The sequence below is a fragment of the Neofelis nebulosa genome, chromosome 6 (genome assembly GCF_028018385.1).
Source record: "Neofelis nebulosa isolate mNeoNeb1 chromosome 6, mNeoNeb1.pri, whole genome shotgun sequence".
In the NCBI taxonomy this organism is placed as follows: Eukaryota; Metazoa; Chordata; class Mammalia; order Carnivora; family Felidae; genus Neofelis; species Neofelis nebulosa.
The window spans coordinates 130,516,616-130,534,550 of record NC_080787.1 but is presented as its reverse complement, the minus strand read 5'-3'; the positions used below and the strand labels follow the sequence as shown (position 1 = coordinate 130,534,550).

Here is a 17,935-nt window from a genome sequence, read left to right as displayed (position 1 = left end):
AGTGAGAAAGTTTGGGTATTATCAGGGAGTCATCTATCTCATTGTTCAGCTCCCAAACGGAATTATTAAACCATCTCACAAATATGGAAATGTGTGATATTTTAAACCACAACCAGGTAACTAGAGTTCCTGGGAAACACTTCCAAATATGTAACCATTATTCACATTAGAATTAAGTTTAATATGACCTAAATAAGTCTATCATTGACATATTTTTAGTTCATGTAGAAAAGGTTTCTTGATATTGCAATGTATCTATTCATTACTTTTCAAAGTAATTTCCCCAAGAAAAGTCTTTTAAAATATTAAAGAATGAAAGGTCGGAATCTCAAGGTCTTGATTTTATTTGGTGATGTTATAACTACTGAAATATCTTTGTAGCCTGCTACTCTTTCTTTTCCAAAACAGGAAAGGAAATAGAAGGTAGAACAGAATCTTGAGAAAGACTAGTTATCATTCAGTGGGTCTTCCTGAGTCAACAGAGTTGTAATTAGAAGTTGAACTATATCTCAAATATGGAGTACCTTACAGATTTTGTAGGTGTTTGGTGTAGGTATTATTATTATTTTTTTTAATTTTTTTCAACGTTTTTTATTTATTTTTGGACAGAGAGAGACAGAGCATGAACGGGGGAGGGGCAGAGAGAGAGGGAGACACAGAATCGGAAACAGGCTCCAGGCTCTGAGCCATCAGCCCAGAGCCTGACGCGGGGCTCGAACTCACGGACCGCGAGATCGTGACCTGGCTGAAGTCGGACGCTTAACCGACTACGCCACCCAGGCGCCCCAGTGTAGGTATATTTTTGATGAGGAGGAAAATATCTCACTTCCACATTTCAAAAGCAATAAATAAAGCAGAAGATGTAGTATAACCATGATTGAGTTAAAAGTCATGCATACTAAGATTTTCATAGGGAGAATGTCCTTCACCAACCTGAGAGTGAAATGCCGATATTTAGCTCTGATTCAAGGAAGTTTCATTGTTCTTGACTTTCTTCTGCCTTCATCTAAAAGCTGTCCTTAAGAGATGTGACTCATGAGGGTATGCAGAGCCCTGGATCACAAGAGAGAATTAATATGAGGTCATTCCTAAAGGAGAAATAGTTTAGATCTCTTCTCTCTGTGTTCCCTTCAACCTGCTTTTTCCTGTTTTTCCTCTCATTATGACTTTGATACATCTTTCTATCACCTGCCTTCTTTTCCTAAAGCTTAGCTGATTAAACTCCACAAAGGGAGTGTGATATATATATATATATATATATATATATGTATATATACATATACATATATATATATATACATACACATATATGTGTGTATATATATATACACACACACACACACACACACATATATATATATACATATATGTATATATATTTGACATGCAATCCAACTGCCTTCTTTCTGCCAGTTTTTGTTTATAAAATCTTTATAATGGGATACTACCTGTTTGCTGCTGGCCCTTGAAAGAGGTCTTTTCACAGGACAGAGATGGCTACCCCATTGTAACTGTCTTTAACTGCATTATTTATTCATTAAAAAAAATCAAGCTCTTATCACACTGAAACCAGAGATTATGGATATTCACACCTCCTTTCTAAAGCTCTATTTTTGTAATCTAAAATGAGTAATTTTCTTTAACAAAGAAGAGTGAAGCTTTATTATATTGAAATAGAATCAGAGAGAGGTATTGTGAACTAAAAAAAGAGATAAAAAATTTTAGCTCGCACTTTGTTATGGAGACTATCAGTATCAAATGTCATGGGAATTACAAATTAAAGTTGTTTCTTTAAAGAAAAATAACAGAAAAAATAATTTTTCAGTGATACCTGGCATCGTAGTCAACACATAATCAATTTGAGGAGGAGTATATGCTAGTCTATTCATGGAGATTCTTTGATTATCTAATAAAATTAGTAATATGGAGATATAAATAGCCATGTATAGATTGTAGGCCTCTTGGGTCCTCATGGACGGATTAGAGCCTTTGATGGGGTTGTAATGATTAAAAACAAGCTTTAGGGAGATTTTCATCTCATAGGTTTAGAGAAACCAATTGGAAAGTAAAAAAGATATTCGAGAATATAGAAATAATGATCTGTAATCAATATCTACCATGTGTCTGGAATACTGAAAAAACAAAAACTAAGGAAGCATAAAAGTAATTTATGGGAATGGTGTGAATTTGCTTCCACACCCTCAGGTGAAAAAAGATGTCCAATTAGTTAGTCATATTTATTAGTAAAACCCAACAGTGATGAGGTTGAGGACTATTTGCAAGTGAGGAAACCCAGGCATTGAGCTTCGATCCTCTGAATCAAAAATGTGTAATCTTTTAAAAAAAATTTTTTAATGTTTATTTATTTTTGAGACAGAGACAGAACATGAACGGGGGAGGGTCAGAGAGAGAGGGCGACACAGAATCCAAAGCAGGCTCCACGCTCCGAGGTGTCAGCACGGAGCCCGACGAGGGGCTCAAATCACAGACCATGAGATCATCACCTGAGCTGAAGTCGGACACTCAACCGACGGAACCACCCAGGCGCCCCAAAAATGTGTGATCTTAATTGAGAATTGAGAATGAGTTCAGGAACTCATTCTCTGCAGTCCATTTCATAAAAAAATAGCTTTAAAAACCAGGTTGTGAAATGCTAGAAATGAGAAGAGGAAAATATTTATGGGTGACAAAAATAATTTTTAAAGAATAAGACACCTTTTTGGTTAGCTTATAAATAAACAAGAAACTCAAAAAGGAAGAGCTGATTGCCTAGAAAATATAACTTTACAAAATATTTGTAAAGGAGGAAAATATGTCTATTAGAGAAAAATCAAAGGCTATAAAAAGCAACCACCTCCACGGGGTCCCCTAAGTCCATATGTTTTCCCTGTGATTCTATCAGGTTTTCAAGAAAGAAATAATTTCTTTATTATATATCTTTTATAGCACAGAAAATATTCTCCGAATTTTTGTATTTTTAACAACTTATTCAAGTCTGATTTACCTACAAGAAAACGTACTTATCTTTAGTGTCCAGTTCAGTAAATACTGACAAATAATTGAGACCAAAGTAATCTTTACCATTAATCTATATACTATTTGCAGCACCCAAAATATTCTCTCATACCTATTTACACTTAATTCCTATACTCCATATCTGCTTCAAAAATTGACCAATAATCTTTCTGTTACTAGAGGTTGGTTTCCTTCTGTATCCATTTCATGTAGATAGAATTATACCATAGGTATCATTTTATGTCTTACATCTTTCACTAAGCATATAGTTTGTGACATTTGCCTATGTTGTGTTTCCTTTTAATGCTAAGGGATATTCCCTTTATTAGATATGTCATATTTTGACCCATTCATTAAATAAATGGTGAATATTTGGGTAGTTTCTAGTTTGGGGCTATTGTGAATAAAGTCACTGTGACCATTGGTATACAAGTGTTTTTGTAATCCTATCTTTAAAAAGCCTATTGGGTAAGTGCTTACAGGTAGATTTGTTGAATGTATAGTATGTGCGTGTTCAGTTTTATAAGAAAATACCAAAACGTTTTCCAAATGGTCACACCATTTTACCCTTTGGCTAGCAACTTTCGGAAGTTTGAGTTGCTCCACATATTTACTGAGTCTGTTAAATTTTCTTTAATTTAGTAAGTGTGTGTTATACCTCATTTAGTTTTTACTTTATACGTCCCATTACATATGCACGTTGGCTGTTCATTTATCTTACTTCATAAGATGTCTCTTCACTATTTTGCATATTTTTAAATAAATGGTTTATTTGCTATCTTCCCATTAAATTCTAAATATTCTTCATATATATTTCAATATAAGACTTTTGTTAAATATATATTTTTATATTTAATCATCGTCTCAGACTTGCCGTTTTATTTAATTAATTGCGTCCTTCAAAGAACAGAAATGTTTGCTTTTAGTGAAATCCAATTTATCAGTTTGTTCTTTATTGTTTATGTTATCAGTGTCCTGTTTAAAGAAGATACCTCAAGGAGGTATATCTCAAGATTTGCTTTTGTTTTGTCTATAAGTTTTAGTTTCTATATTTTGAGTTAATTTGGGGTATGTTATCCTTTAAGGGTCAAACTTCATTCTTTCACCAAAAAGAAATCCATTTCTTCTATCACCATTTGTTGAAAGGCCAGCCTTTCTTTAATGACTTATTTCAACACCTGCCTTTAAAAATCAATTGACTATTCTATGGGAGCATATTTCTGAATCCTTTGCTCTGTTGCATTATTCTACTTATCTATCCTTATGACAATTATACTGTATTGATTAACACTGTCACCATAGTAAATCTTGAAATCATAGGGGCCCCCGGGTGGCTCAGTTGGTTGAGCGTCCGACTTCCGCTCAGATCATGATCTCACACTCCGTGAGTTTGAGCCCCTCATCAGGCTCTGTGCTGACAGCTCAGAGCCTGAAGCCTGCTTCGGATCTGTGTCTCCCCATCTCTCTGCCCCTCCCCTGCTAATGCTCTGTCTCTCTCTGTCTCAAAAATAAATAAAAACATTTAAAAAATTAAAAAAAAAAGAAATCATATATTAAACTGTATCGAACTTTGTGCATCTTTTTTCAAAATTGTATTGGGGCTCCCAGATGGCTCAGTCAGTTAAGCCTCTGACTTCAGTTCAGGTCATGATCTCACAGTTCGTGGATTCGGGTCCGTGTCCTGCTCTGTGCTGATAGCTCAGAGCCTGGAGCCTGCTTCGGATTCTGTGTCTCTCTCTGCCCATCCCCGCTTGTGCTCTGTCTCTTTCTCAAAATAAATAAACATGAAAAGAAGTCAAAATTGTATAATTTAAAGTCCTTGAATGCTAATCCCATTGTCTCTTACATTACTGAGATTTATTATCTCCTATTTATTGGTCACATTTCCCTGCTTCTTTGCATGTTTAGTTATTTTTTGGTTAGATTCTAAACAAAAAAAAAAATACTGATGTTTACATTGCTTAGCATCTGGATTCTGTTCTCTAACTTAATGAGTGTTGAAGTTTATTTAGGCAGGCAGAAGTTACATTAAGAATCAACTTTGTTCTTTTGACCCTTGTTTTTAAGTTTTGTGCTGGTGAGTCTAGAGTAGCCATATGAGACAAGTGAAGTTTTTTTCTGGTAGGTCCTTTACTGGAAGCTGGGTGTTCAACAAGATATCTTCACTTTGGCGGGTAATCTCAAATATCTCTCAGCCACCTATTGTCTCTAGGAACTGCTCAGCTTGCAGACCTCTAATAGTTGTTTCTAGTTCAGCCTGATGTAGCCTGCCTGGGCATGTGGAGGTTAGGTTTGTAGCAAAAGATCTGTCTGCAGATTTCTAGAACTTTTTCTCTGTCTAGTTTCCTACTCTGGTCCATAAATTCCAGCTATAACAGCATTCTGAAACTTCAGTTACTGTCTTCTCAACTCAGTGAAACCACTGTGCTTTGCTTGACTTTCCCCTTCCTGTTTTAAGGTCCAGAAAGTTCCTCCAGGCAACATGTAAGGCTTTTTCCTTCCTCTCAGGAATTACAATGCTTCTACCCCACAATCTCTTCATGCTTATTGTATAGGAATGCTTTAGTCATTAATTGATTATTTAAGTCATGAATAAACATGAGTTATTTTTCTCTGTTATAATAATGATTTTCATTACCATTTTTATTTTCCTGAGTCCCCCTAATGGTTTTGGTGTGTTAACATTATTTAAGGAAATCCATTCGGATGGAATCGTAATTTATCATTAAACAAAATGATGCAGAAGGAAAGTTTTCAAAGAAGTCTCCATGGAAGCCCAAGTCCACTGAGGATCCTCAGATTGCCATGGTGGGGAGGGAGGTGCCAATGAGTAGCAGCAAAGTTAGGCAAATTGCTTCTCTTCTTCCTTTCAGTGAGATCAGGTGTATATCCATGGTGACATCTTTTTTTTGTTTGTTTTTTTAAGTTTTTTTCAATGTTTATTTGTTTTTGAGAGAGAGAGACAGAGACAGAGAGACAAAGCATGAGTGGGGGAGGGACAGAGAGAGAGGGAGACACAGACATCTGAAGCAGGCTCCAGGCTCTGAGCTGTCAGCACAGACCCCAATATGGGGCTAGATCCCACTAACCGTGAGATCATGACCTGAGCCGAAGTTGGACACTTAACCCACTGAGCCACCCAGGCGCCCCTCCCTGGTTATATCCATTACAGTTCTCCTTCAGATTTCTTTGAAGAAAGAATTTTACCTCTAAAATGTGAAAACTATTCATTTAGAATACATACTGACATAGAAAATGTACATGACACATTGTTAATTTTTAAAGATCAGATTACAAAACATTATGAAACATTTTTGATATAGAAAATTGATAATGTGGCTGGTTATTGAATTTGGAGTCATTATGATTTTCTTCTTTTTGGGCAATGTGTAATCCATAAAGAGTATATTATTATATAAATAAGATACAGTGAAATTATTATGAAGTAATTAACATTCTTCAGAAAATATCAGAAGACCAATTTCATGGGTTTTGTGTGGTTTTTTCTTTTTTTGCAATTATTTAGAAAAGTTACTCTATCATTACCCAGATTTATAAAGACTTGTAATGTTTTTGTTTTGACCAATGATGGACAAAAGCAAACAAGAAAACTTACATTTCTTGAGTGAAAACAGGCACGCATATTGAAATCAGTGTATATTTTATTGTTATAAATATTATGTCCTCATCCTGTGTATTTTATTTTTTAACATGTTTTGAGGTAGGGTTTTCCTGAGCCTTAGGTTACTCAGCTGTGATGTATTAAAATAAATGATTAAAAAAGTAACTGTTTTATTGAGTTAGGAGAATTAAAGATGATATAGATAAAAGGCCTAGTTTGTAACAAGCACAAAGGAGAGACTAGCTTTAATTTCATACATCATCTTATATGTTATATATCTTAACAACAACAAAAAAGACCTTAAAAATTCTCAAAATGCAATATTTGTCTTAAAAAGGAAGGAAAATAACTTCTTCATAAGACATTTGGCTTTCAACTTATTGTTAAACTGCATACATGAACTCAAGATAGAATGAATTTACAATATGGAAAAGGAAAATTTCTGCCAACTTATAATATGTTGTTATAGAGGATCTTGGGAGTACATATTGTTGATTTTCATGAATTTTCCTTTTCTGCTTGACTTCCCTTTTCATGGAAAGCTGCCTGTGTTACTGAAAGATTACTGTTTGCATTTAGTACAGATTTGTTCTGGTTAATATTTTATTAGTTGCTATTTTTAGCTTTAATAAAAGACTACTTCTAACTCTTTTCTCTCTGGCCTTTTGTAAATAGGTTGTGTGCAAACTGAAGTGGTTGGAAAATCTATTGGTCGTGCACATTTTAAAAACTCTTTGTGAAATAAAGTGTTGGACTCAGACTTCCAAGTGGCCACCAGTCTGGAGCAAAGTATATTGGTAGGATTTGTCACACCTGTTTGACTTACTTGTTTTGTCTCTGTCTCTCTCTCTCTCTTCCTCTTTGGTTGGCTGTCCCAGCTGAGTGGTGACATTTATTTTTTTTAAGTTTTTAAATAGAAAGCAAATCTTATCTTAATGATAGCTCCTGCTATGATTTTTGAAAATGTAGGTTAAATAGAAATTGTTTTGTAATATCCTACAGTTTACCTAGCATGGGCTAGATGCTAGGCACTCTATATAACATTTTCTCGTGTAGTTGTATTTCATCTTTACAACATCTTTTTCAAGTAAGGAGTATTTTGAGCCCTATTTTACAGATCATAAAACTGAGACTCAAGACACATAATTTAACCATAGTTACTCAGCTGGTAACCAACAAAAACTACATTTGATTCAATATGTTATTAGAAATGTAAAGCAAATTTGGATATTGATCTAACTTTTCGGAGTATCAGATATTTTAAAGCTCAAATTATCCAGTCAACCAAACAATCTTGAACTCAAGTTTGAGAAGGGACACGTACCTCATTTTCCTTAGTTGTTAAACTTCTGATGATATAAATTTGTTTTACTAATGATTTTCACAATGACTGCTCCTCAAAGAAATTCCATTCTGGAAATTAATTCAATGATAGGAGTAAAAAGACTCATCATTCTAAAAATATAGGGGAAGTATTCAGGTGCCTGGGTGGCTCAGTTAGTTAACCACCCGACTCTTGTTTTCAGCTCAAGGTCATGATCTTAAGGTTCAGCCCTTAAGTTTCCAGCCCTGCATCAGGCTCCATGCTGGTAGTGCAGAGCCTGCTTTAGGGGTCTCTCCCTCTCTCTCTGCCCCTTCACTTCTCACTCTCTCTCTCTCTCTCAAAACATAAATAAATAAATTTTAAAAATAAATACAAAAGGACAGGGGTAATATTTAAAATGGAAACTCTTCAGTTTTTGCTTGTTTGTTTGTTTGTTTTTTTAACAGAGAAGTAAAATGGTTTGTCTTCAACTGCTCATCCCCTTTCGACATCTGTTCCCTTGGAGGATGCCAGTGCCCCAGGACCTGGTGCTGGAAATAACGGCAGCTGGAGCTCACCAGCTTCTTGGACTCACAAAGGTACTTAGACTGGCTGAGTTCAGTAAGCATTAAAATGTTGTGTTGGGTTTATATATTTTTTTTCAAAAAGTGCTCCAGGCCTCATATTTAGGCAGGATGATGCAGAGTGCTGAAGAGTTGACTAAATGAAACGAGGCAGTTATGTTTCTTACAGAGGTTAGCAGATAGTCTCTTTTAGCTCTACAAGTGGCATTGCTTATCTTTCAAACTAGAATATGATTAGTTACTACCAAACTTAGTAGGTGCTGCAAGCATTGCTAAAATTGCCTTTAAAAAAATCCTTTGATCTGTTAACAACAATGATCTGTACAGTAAGGTGATTTGGGTCATAGAGATGCAAAATTCATCATTGCAAAAAAAAAAAAAAAAGAAAGAAAAGAAAAAAGATAATTAGCTTATTTCAATATGTTGGCTTGCAGTGACTGAACCTGTTTTTGGGTAAAAGAAGGCATAATCAACTGTAATTATTTGTAGTTTTAATAGCTTATGTAAGTCTGTTTAATTATTAATAGTAAAATGGACTCCTGGGGACAGAGCCTGTTGCTCTTGAACTAGGTAGGAAAATAAACATTCTTATAATACATATGTTTGTCAAAAATTGATTGATGCCCTGAGTTGCTGACTGACGACAGGACATAAACCTTATTTTAACGTTCAGTGTGTTGATTCATTTTATTTGGACTATGGTTTTCACAGTTTGAAAAAAACAGAGGAGATTATTATTATCTGTTTAATTTTACCAAAGCAGATGGCCAAACGACATAACTTACTCAATCTAAAATAAAGCAGAGGGGCTCCTGGGTGGCTCAGTCAGTTAAGCAGCCGACTCTTGATTTCGGCCCAGGTCATGATTTCATGGTTCGTGGGTTCAAGCCTGCCATCAGGCTCTGTGCTGATGGTATAGAGTCTGAATGGGACTCTCTCTCTCTTTCTCTCTCTGCCCCTGTCCTGTTCTCTATGTTTGTCTTTCTAAATAAATAAACATTAAAAAAAATTAAAAAATAAAATAAAGCAGATATTAGTATGAGTTATATAGCTTGATTTCACTACCTGATTACATTTATTGGGAAATTGCTAAATCCTCCTCTTTTATAACAATACATTTAACTGTCTACATTATGTCCTTGAGGCCTACGCATAGTCAGTTTAGGGGAGGGAAATACTACTGACTGTTGCACAGTTTGCAAAGTTGGCAAATGTCTTGAAATCGAGTTGTGTACTTGAAGTAATGTTGCCTTGGAGTAAAGGGGAGAGAATAATCCCATTTTTATAACAATGGATTGAATTGAATACTCACTTATTTTTTTCTTAAAGTTTCATGTAATCTGTGAAAATGGTTTTCACATTTGACATTATATATGCCACATGCCTGTGAATTCACCTATGCCATTAATCTTATAGGCCATATTTAACTCTGAGAGATATTTTCAGTCAATAAATACTGAAAAAATTTTTTTTCAGTAAAGAAAATCAAGAAAAATGGATAACTGAGGAAGGACGGCAGGCAAATTTTAAGGTAATAGCCTAGACCTTAAAAGGCTGTATCAAGAGCAGCAAGGTATAAATGGTGGTCACAAAGAGAACATCAACAAACATACTCATCTGGAGAATGAAACTTCAGTAAAACAGATTGATTTCCTATTATACAGAACGGTCCTTTCTCTCGGCCCCACTGCCCAATGAGAGACTTGCAACATAATCTAAAAAGAGCTTGCTTTTAAGAAGCCATTTGGTAAAGAACTTAATCTATACTGTAAGGTCAGCCATGTGTTAGTAACAAAGTTTGTAAATACTGTTAAATAATAAAAATTCAACTGAGTAAATTTTAAAAGATCTAATTGACTTTATTAATTGATTCATGAATCTGGCAGCATGCCATCTAACAAGTAGAGGGGAGCTCCAAAGGGCTACGGTTTTTAAAGGCAGAAAGGGAGTAGAAAAAATACATCAGCAAATAATCCATTGTTTTAGGCAGGTCACCTTCCTAAAGGGAGCAGAAGGGATTTCTCAGTAAATTTCCTACTGCTGACAAGGAAATTCCCATGTTGAGCTGACTAAAGGTTACATTTCTAGGGGTTTGAAACTGCAGTTAGTTTAGGTATTAAGTCTTGGTTTACTGACTTGGGACCTTAACCTAAGTGGCGCCATTTTGAGTCTGTGGTGTTCTTTTTAACTATACCAAAGATGTGTTTTCTTTTTCATGTTATTTTATCAGGAACAAAACAAAACAAAACAAAACAACTCAAGTAAGTAGGTACGTATTTCACTAAATTGTCGGGTCTCCAAGATGAAATTTGTTCTTATCATCTAAAAATTGATTACATTTCAGAACTGAATAAATGGGTTGCTTTTATGTTTTCATTAGATATTAACTAATTCTACTAAAGTCCTACTTTTAATGCCTTTTGCTTTATGAGTGTGGAGTTACACTGAAAATATAGTTAATACCATTTTTTCCCCCAATTATTAAATCAGAAGCTCATTTTCTTGAAACAAAGGAACTCCAAGAGCCTGAATTAAACATGTTTTGGAGAGAATGATCTGAATTGTGGCCATCCTTTTACATTGCTAATTTAAAAATGTTTTGCTTGCAGGAATTACCTGATAAGAATAATAAGAGTTTACTTTCCCTTTAACTTTATTACATTTCTGTTCTTTTACTTGGCTATGAATTTTGGGATTGTTTCTCTGTTCCTTATTTCAGACACTTCTTCCTCTTGTGACCTCAGAACCTGAGAATTTCCATTATATATAATAATGCATTACATTTTATTTTTGTCTGGAAAATGTGTAAAATATACTATAATACCAAACTTAATATATTGCAAACAATAGGAGAATCATAGGCTCATATATCATGATATAGTTTGAACAGAAATGAAATATATTTTATACATGATTATGTATACATACACATATATTTAAAGACTGTGAAGTTTATTGAAAAGAGAGGAAAACAATGCAAATATAACAAATAGAATTATAGAATGTAGAGCCCTACTTGCTTACTTTTTGTGGTAACATTTCCAGAGAACTGAAATCAAAGTAGATAAAGCTATATGGTGACAAAATTGCTTCAGAATTGTTGTATGATAGATATTCTATCATCCTTTACTGGCTGAATTAATTATTTGTCAATTAACCAACAGATGGATCCATCTCTTCCACAAGTCTCGTGTTTCATTTTTCTTCCCCAAATCAATATTTCCTTCAAATATTTAAGATATATTCAGCTCACTTTGGACTGTGTCACTATTAGGAAATTACCTAAGTAGTGACTTCCTGTGTAAAACAGAAAAGTTCTCATTTTAATTTGGATCTACCTTGTGCTATAAATAACATTTGAATCTGGAGAAATCTTAAATGGCTTAGCATTTTACACATACATAAATTTAAATGTATAAATATATTTATACAAATAAGACTAAGAGAATGAGGAAATGCCAAGGAGTGGTTCTGAAGGAAGGAATTACTACACTTATTATTTCTAGAGATTTACTTGCTCAATTTATGAATATTTGTGAATTTTCTGCTCTTGTTTTGGCAATCTTGAAATATATGTAAGCATATCACAGACCGTGTGTATGGTCAACTTATGACCATGTTCTGCTACTTTATTGCAATTCTGGAGTTTACATTTTCATTGGCCCCAAGGAAAAGACAAATTACCTCATGGCAAGCTGTATAAATAAAGATTTTACAATCACTTACATAAGGAAGAGTAGTGGGGAAATTAAGTCATCAAATGGCACACAGACTTTAAACTCTTTAGAACTCAACAGAACCCGTAGCAGTTGATATCATAATCATTACATGAGCAGATGTGTTGTTAGATTTTATTTTTATACAAGTAATTATGACACTAAATATGTAATAAAGGACTTCACACTTCAAATTATTTTTATTGTATTTTATGAGCATGATTGGATTAACTGAATCTCCAGAATAATTCCCTGATAGTTAAGATTATTAGTTTTTTTTAAAGGCAAAAAAACCCAGCAATGGTACAATTTTAACTCAAATAATGTTGCAGCATGTTCAACATAAAAATGCGAAAAGTGAAAACATGCCATTTTATACTTTTAAATCCATTGGTAATTACGTTTTTTAATATCTTAAAATATATTCCATATTAAATTAATTTTGTTAATTTGAATTTTATTGGTTTGGTGGGAAGTTTTAATATTTTATTTGAAAATGTGGTTTAATCATGTTTCAAGCTATAAGTAAAATAAGTTTTATTTATATATATTTAAGTAATATAATAAAATTTTAATAACACTTGGAATTAAAGAGCATTTAGTTTTGTATTTTTTCAATATGAAAAAGCCCGCAGACTAATAAAATTGAAAAGCCCCTGGGAAAGAGATTCCTAATTATTTTTGCTTTTCAATGTAGACCAATATTTGATTTTTTTTTGTTACCTGTTGTCTCTCATTTTTCATAATTAGTAGCATTAAAAGTCCATAAATTTGTTTTGCTTTGCTTTGTTTGTTTTTGTTTTGTTTTGTTTTTGTTTTGTTTTGTTTTTTTGCAGGCTCCACGCTTAGCCTGGAACCCAATGCAAGGCGCAGTTGCCCCACCTTGGGACCATTACCTGAGCTAAAATCAAGAGTTAGACGCCTTAACTGACTTAGCTACCCAGGTGTCCCAGTCCATAAATGTTTTTAACATATGTGTATGCTCATTTCAGGAATAACAGGGAAAAACAGAATAAACAATAGTTTCTTCTCTCTGCAAGAGATTAAAGGAAACTCAGTAGACCGGACAGGCGACATCATTGGGAGTGAAATAGGCAAGTCACATGACTTAGTGCTGTTGACTGGGAACCTCTTCTGGGTCCCGTCCCTCAAATTCAATATCTGTTGTTAGATAATAATTTTACTTCTTTAATTAAGGCACATAGGTGAGCTATTAATGCACTTTTCTCTCAGGATCATGCTATATGTGTGATATTGGACATTATACCTAATAACAATAGAGATATACACGAGTATGTGTCAGGGAAGAGAGAGACAGAGGGACAGAGAAATATTTTAAATAATCAAGAAATATCAAAATTTTGGGGGAGAAATATTTACAGAAATTTAATCCTACTCTAAAAGAGAAGTTCACGGCCTCACTGATACTATCAACTTAAAGTAAGCAAAATAGTGTACCTATACCTATACTCTGCCTTCTGCTGAGATGATACATATAGTGATGGCACACGTGCCTGTAGGACTGTCTTATTTGTCTTTTCAGCTGCTGTGTTTCAGTTTTTACTCGATATATGTAGGTTCTGTCATGATTTTTATGGTATTAATGACAAAGTTTCTGAGTACAAGTAGCTTAAAATTTAGCACAAGAAGAAGATAAGTAAATAATTTGGAAGACCATGAATAACTAAGTGGCTAACAAGACATACAAAAAATATTAAGGGACAGAGAAGTTATGGTTGAGCAAGCTAAAAGCCCTTTCTATCTGGTAGACTTGAGGCCTGATAGAACTTTGATAGATAAATATGGAGTGAGGGGATTCCATGTAGAAGGAACATGCACAGAATCAGAGGAGGCAAATATTGACTATTTTTCATACTACCAAATTGACCAGTTGGACTAGAGAAAAGAAAACCTGACAAAGGAAATGTAGAGTGGGCCATATTTGGATGGCCTTGAGTGTAAGAGGAAGGATAGGGTCTTTACCTTGAGAACAAAAAACTGTTATTGTAGGATTTTCTGCAGGAGTAAAATATAGTTGTGTTTGCTTTTTAGACAAAATATTGTGAGGTATTGTAAAGGAGATTGGGTGGGAAGAATAGAAGGAATAGAAAAATGGGAAACTGTACATCCATTGATAAAAATCATGAGTACACAGATCCATGCAATGTCAATGAAAATGCCAAGGATGAGATGAATGAAGATTTTATAGAGACAAACCACTTAATTTAGCAATTGTCCCTGAGTGGTGAGTGAAAAGTAGTTACTGCAGATATCTTTGTAGGTTATAAGGATGAAGAATTGAGAAAGTGACATAAACATTAATTTTAAAAAGATGAGCGGGAGCCAAATAGATGGCCAGATGAAGAATCGGTTTGCACATATCGAGTGTGAAATGTTTATTGGGAAACCATGTGCAGATGTCCAGCAAGGAATTTGAAATGAAGGTCTAAAGATCAGACAAATGTTTAGGATTTGATGCCTACATAAAGGAATCAATTACTTAGTCATGATTCTTTAAAAAAATGTTTATTTATTTTTCAGAGAGAGGGAGAGCACAAGTGGGGGAGGGGCAGAAAGAAAGAGAGGGAGACAGGGAATCTGAAGCAGGCTCCAGGCTCTGAGATGTCAACCCAGAGCCCATCACAGGGCTCAAACCCACAAACAGCAAGATCATGACTGGACCCGAAGTTGGACGCTCAATTGACTCAACCACCCATGTGCCCCTACTTGAGCATGATTCTTAAAGTTGGGGTAATGCTTGACCTCCCCAAGGAAGAGACTAGACCAGTAGAATATTTTTTAGCTTAGTGTTGAATACTCCTTGCTTTCTGTTTTATTTACTTATTGTGAAGGGATCCCCATTCCCATTCCATATTTGTACATACTTCCATACTTTTACTTACCACACAAACACAGCACAAGTACACACAACTTTGCCACCTTATCCCTGTAGGTACAGTATGTAGCATGTCGTGTGCCTGACCTGACAACACACTCCTGAAGCCTGCATAGTTAGATAGGGTCAGATTGCCTATTTAAATCTAAGTACACATAAGATGATGGTCGCCACCCCATCTGTCTCAGGCAGTATTTTGCTTCACCAGAGAGAATCTGACAGCTGTTGTTTAAAGGAAGTCTCGCTTGCACTCATTTCCTTATTATGACATTCCAATTTCTTTCCTGAGATTTTCTTCCAAGTTCTTGATTCCAACCTTAGAAATTTGCATATGAAGTTCCCCCGGCAGCTATAGTATTGAAACAACTGCAGGATTACCCAGAAATCATTCTTCCACCTTTCATTTCTTAAAGCACCTGCATTTTTGCTCCTTGGGCAGCTCTCCTCTCTTACTGCTTTGCAAAAGAGCTGTCTTTAGACTAGTCTTATCTTTGCTGCTAAAATTGTAAACAGTGAGAGGGTAATAGCCTTCCTCATGCTTAACATACAGAAGAGACTTAAAATAGTACATACTTGACAGATGAATAAATTACTAAATAAAAGAACAACACTGTCTGTGAAGAATTTTTTTTTAATTGTTTGACACTGTTAAAATAAACACAATGCCGTAGATATGCTCTGAGCTCCATCAGGGGTATGTGAAAGTCAAACGAGATTCACACATCCAAGAAACCTGAACAGACAAGAAATTACAAAAATTTGCATCTCAATGGCAGCTTATTGAAAGATATACTATTTTCTTTTAAAGCTTAAAATAGATGTTAGGAATACTTTTATTTTTAATTTTTTAATATCTATTTTTGAGAAGAGACAGAGCACAAGTGGGGGAAGGGGAGAGAGGGAGACACAGAATCCAAAGCAGGCTCCAGGCTCCCAGCTGTCAGCACAGAGCCGGACCAGGCTCGAACCCACGAACCCATGAGATCATGACCTGACATGGGGAAGTCCGACACTTAACCGACTGAGCCACCTAGGCGCCCCCGGAATACTTTTTTCCTATTTATGAAATAGTGAGTATATTCAGAGTAATAGTTTAAAGTATGTGCTGTAGGGTATAAAAAAATACTGACGGGATGAACACCTATCGACATGGTAGTGAGGTCAATGTTAAAGAGAAAAATGAGAGCCTCACCACTGTAGTTCCACGTATCCTTACCCGTCTCATCCTTTCTTTCTCAGTAACCAGAACCATATTTTCAACATTTCCTTCTATTTTTCGCATACTGTAACCACAAAATGTGTATTCGAAGCAAAACGCTGCTTAATGTTTTTGAATTCTTTCCTGCATAGAAGGGAATTGTGAAGGCGTGTTCTGCCACAGTTGGCTTTTTTCCTTAATCATTCTGCTCCCAATATTCATCTACATAATTGCATGCATGCGTATCTATTTTTTCTATTCTATTACTTTAGCCTAATATGTTTCTCATTGTAATATTGATGAGCATTTTTATTGCATTCCAATATTTGCCATTCTGAGTGTTACTGAGGATGTTCTTCCACTAGGGTCCTGGTGCCCCTGTACGGGAGTGGCATTGTTGGATTGTAGACTATGAACATCCACAAATGTCCCATCTGATAATGAATTCTTTTCTCAAAGTGGCCCACTGATCCCCATTTACGACAGCTGTTCCTAAAGGCTTCCATTGCTTCATATCCTCACCAACACTTGATATTGCCAGACTCTTCAGGTTTGCCAGTCTAGCAGGCATAAAACGGTGAATCACACGATGAATTTGCATGTTCCTGATTAAAAATCAAATTGGAAATCTTCCCACATGTTTCTTGGTCCTTTGGAATTCCTATTATGTGAAGTACTTGTTCATACATTTTCTCCTTTTTATCAGATTGTGTCTTTTCACCTGATTTATGTGTGCTATTCATTCATTCTGGTACGGCTCACTTCTGTGTGTCGCGTATATTTTCTCCTAGTTTGGGGCTTCTCTGTTCACTCTGTGGTGGTTGAAACCAAATGTAGTTGAAATTATCAGTGAGTTTAGGTTTAACGAATTATATTCTATTTAAGGTCATAAAGATATCATCCTAAATTGTCATCTACAATATTATTATTTTTATCTTTCATTCATTAATATGTATATGGTGTCAGTCAGGGAATCAATTTTATATTTTCTCCATATAGATAACCGAATTGTGCCAGTAGGATTTGTTGAAAAGTCTATTCTTTTCTAGTGAAATACTATTAGAAATCAAATGTCCACATATGTATACCTCTGTTCGTGTGTTTGATATTTCTACCTGTGTCAATACTACCTTGTGTTATTCATAATAGCTTTATAATAAATCCTGACAACTGGTAGGACAAATTCTACCCCACCTGCCTCTGGTTATTTTTCTTCCTCAGGCGTGTTTGGCTATTCTTCTGTATCAATATAGACTCATCCTCTTAAGTTTCATACATAAAAATAACGCAAAACACAAACAAGTCAAGTAATTCTGTGGGGACTTTAAATGAAATTGATTTGGATGTATAAATAACTTATGGTGGAAATGAGAGCTACACCTTTTCATCCCATTATATATTGTTTTAACAATTTTGTTTTCCACCTGATTGAGACAAGTGTGTATGAATGAAGATGGTTTGTGCACTTTGACTTTATATCCCAGGGCTTTGAAAAATTCGCTAAAATGTTCCAATTCTGTACGATAACTTATCAGTAATTTCTTTAGTTTTTCCTTCATAGAGAATGAGATCTTACCATAATTACTTTATTCTATTTTATT

General features: G+C 34.9%; 1 long non-coding RNA gene across 1 annotated transcript in view; it reads left to right on the top strand.

Moving 5' to 3' along the window:
* LOC131514965 (uncharacterized) overlaps positions 1-17,935 on the top strand; it is a 305,085-nt gene that overhangs the window by 154,797 nt on the left and 132,353 nt on the right. Inside the window, exons 2-3 of the long non-coding RNA XR_009263365.1 lie at positions 7,313-7,434; positions 8,408-8,539. This is a non-coding gene — a long non-coding RNA (uncharacterized LOC131514965). The remainder of the gene's footprint in view (positions 1-7,312; positions 7,435-8,407; positions 8,540-17,935) is intronic.